We start from the raw sequence: 3,629 nt of genomic DNA, 5'->3' as shown, positions 1-3,629 counted from the left end.
CCTATATAGTACCTAATTTATGCCTGTGACTTCACCGACGTCCTATATAGTACCGAATTATAGGCCCGTGACTTCACTGACATGCTATATAGTACTGAGTATAAGGCCTGCGACTTCAACAACATCCTATATAGTACCAAATTAAAGGCCCGTGACTTCACCGACATCCTATATAGTACCTAATTATAGGCCCGCGACTTCACCGACATCCTATATAGTACCTAAATTATAGGCCCGTGACTTCACCGACATGCTATATAGTACTGAGTATAAGGCCCGTGACTTCACCTACATCTTATATAGTACCTAATTATAGGCCCGTGACTTCACCGACATCCTATATAGTACCTAATTATAGGCCCGTGACTTCACCGACATCCTATATAGTACCTAATTATAGGCCCGTAACTTCACCGACATCCTATATAGTACCTAATTATAGGCCCTTGACTTCACCGACGTCCTATATAATACTGAGTATGAGGCCCATGACTTCACCGACATCTTATATAGTACCTAATTATAGGCCCGTGACTTCACCGACATGCTATATAGTACCAATTTATAGGCCCGTGACTTCACCGACATCCTATATTGTACCTAATTATAGGGCCGTGACTTCACCGACGTCCTATATAGTACCTAATTATAGGCCCGTGACTTCAACGACATGCTATATAGTACTGAGTATAAGGCCTGTGACTTCAACGACATCCTATATAGTACCTAATTATAGGCCCGTGACTTCACCGACGTCCTATATAGTAGTGAGTATGAGGCCCGTGACTTCACCGACATCTTATATAGTACTTAATTATAGGCCCGTGACTTCACCGACATCCTATATAGTACCTAATTATAGGCCCGGAACTTCACCGACATCCTATATAGTACCTAATTATAGGCCCGTGACTTCACTGACATCCTAATAAATTTTGAAATTTTAGCTGAAACTGTGTCCATGCCCCTGTATCACGTTAAATGATATGAGGACATGCTTCACTCAAAGTTTCCAATAGAGGAAGCAATTTTTTCAGTCTTAATTCATTTTATTTCATTTCTTTACTTTCCAACTCAACCACTGTACGGGTACAATTATCAATGCATGATATCCACTGAATTTAGCATAAACAAGATATCAAGAAAAAAATAACCGCAATTAAATATTTATTTTTCTTTAAAGGTGTGTCTTTGAAAATAAAATTACAAAGAAGGTTTACAATGTGACTTTGTATTTTTGGCTTTGTAAATACCAATTAATATTATCATAAACAAAAATACATGCCAAGCCACCTATTAACACCTCCGAAGTTATACACTCAAACATGATATTTCACTTGAATATATAGAATGATATTTACATTTCCAATGTCTTTGTCCGAGATAAAATTACCAATTGTAAATGTAATTGATTTCCTCATGAATGTTTTGGCGCGGTTCCAAAAAAAACCACGTTCAAGGCGGGAGTACACCTAGAGAGAAGCAGGCTTGGAGCCCGTGGATTGGCGGAATCAAAGCATGTAAATATAAGGAATAACTGTCAGATTTTTCAAATTCATGAAGATGATCAATGGATTGGCTTGTGTGATAATTTTATGCATAAACGCCTGGCGTTTATGCAAATTATCACACAAGCCAATCCATTGATCACTTCATGAATTCGAAAAATAAGACAGTTATTCCTTAAATACATAAATATACATGCTGAGCGGCCTATTACCGCCTCCGAGATTTTATACACATAAAAATGATATTTTCACTTGAATATATAGAATAGATACATAAATATACATGTTGAGCGGCCTATTACCGCCTCCGAGATTATATACACATTATAATGATATTTTCACTTGAATATATAGAATAGATACATAAAAATATACATGTTGAGCGGCCTATTACCGCCTGCAAGATTATGAACTCACACATGATATTTCACTTGAATATATAGAATAGATACATAAATATACATGTTGAGCGGCCTATTACCGCCTCCGAGATTATATACACATTATAATGATATTTTCACTTGAATATATAGAATAGATACATAAATATACATGCTGAGCGGCCCATTACCGCCTTCGAGATTATACACTCACACATGATTTTTCACTTGAATATATAGAATAGATACATAAATATACATGCTGAGCGGTCTATTACCGCCTCCGAGATTATATACACATTATAATGATATTTTCAATTTAATATATAGAATAGATATATAAATATACATGCTGAGCGGCCTATTACCGCCTCCGAGATTATGCACTCACACATGACATTTCACTTGAATATAGAGAATAGATACATAAATATACATGCTGAGCGGCCCATTACCGCCTTCGAGATTATACACTCACACATGATTTTTCACTTGAATATATAGAATAGATACATAAATATACATGCTGAGCGGTCTATTACCGCCTCCGAGATTATATACACGTTATAATGATATTTTCACTTGAATATATAGAATAGATACATAAATATACATGCTGAGCGGCCTATTACCGCCTCCGAGATTATACACTCACACATGATATTTCACTTGAATATAGAATATATAGTTATTATTACTAAATGTATCGGCAATGGATTAAAAACTTGACATTAACTATCTAAGATGAAGACTGCAAATTATTAGCATGCAGTTATGTAAAGATTTTAATCTTTTCTTTTGGCCTTTTTCATAGAAGTTTCTGTTTCTTTACATCTTTTCTCTGCCTCTTCCATTGGCAAGCCAGTTCGCAAGCACACACCAAAGACTATAGCCTCTTTCATCAGGACATGAGTTAGGTAATACATGCCACAACTGAAAATGTATATAAAAAAATATTTAATAAATATTAAATCAAAAGCATTACCCAATACGTAATTAAATCTGTCTGAATGAAAAAACAATTTTAAAGTGACACTTAAAATACAAGAACCCCACAGGCCACAAGTCTCACGTGTGTTTATATGGTTTTCCTTTCCTTCATCATCAGTTTTTTTTTATCATTATTAATTTTCCAATATAAAACTTTGATCACCAATTGTGGTCATAACCAATCCCCAAAATCACAACCAACAGTGATCTTATTTTCATTATTATATTGTGTGAGATTGAACTTTCATTTAAAAAAAAAAACAGACTTTAAATCATAAACCAGTGATAAGAAAAATCAATACAGAGTTTAAAGCTAATATTACAAAATAAAGCTGCTGGAGATTATAACATTCATGCACATGATAGCCAAGGGCAGATGAAAAGGCCTCAATAACTATCATTCTTCTTTACCTGGGGGAATGCAGATGATGGACAAATAAATAAAAAACACTTACATTGGATTTTCTCTCAACAGTTTCTCAAGGATGTTTTTCTCAAGAACTGTAAAAGTGTAGTATCTTGTGAATATTGTCCTGAAAAGGTATTCAAATACTGTATTAGAAAATTCATTAAATATTCCAAAATGAAGGGTTCCTCCTTCTTTTAATGCAAATTTATAGACCCAATGACAAAAAAAAAATTAAAAATAACTATACACCTATAAGATAGATACAATATAAGATACATCCTTATGTGTATAGTAAATTCAACATTCTGAAGATTCTGAACAAATTCGTTGTGGGAATAATGA

At 34.3% G+C, this 3,629-nt stretch overlaps 1 long non-coding RNA gene across 1 annotated transcript; it reads right to left on the bottom strand.

Moving 5' to 3' along the window:
• Nucleotides 1-1,764: 1,764 nt before the first annotated feature.
• On the bottom strand, nucleotides 1,765-3,371 carry LOC134265048 (uncharacterized). Its single transcript, XR_009991681.1, has 2 exons — nucleotides 3,334-3,371; nucleotides 1,765-2,821 (listed from the first exon to the last, which is right to left on the bottom strand). It is a non-coding gene; the product is annotated as an uncharacterized LOC134265048 (long non-coding RNA).
• Between the last annotated feature and the right edge of the window lie 258 nt (nucleotides 3,372-3,629).

This window comes from Saccostrea cucullata, unplaced genomic scaffold (assembly GCF_032062105.1).
Source record: "Saccostrea cucullata isolate Sc308-1 unplaced genomic scaffold, CSIRO_AGI_Scuc_v1 ctg10498, whole genome shotgun sequence".
Lineage (NCBI taxonomy): Eukaryota > Metazoa > Mollusca > Bivalvia > Ostreida > Ostreidae > Saccostrea > Saccostrea cuccullata.
Note: the sequence above shows the minus strand (reverse complement) of the source record. Positions and strands in the feature narration are given on the sequence as shown.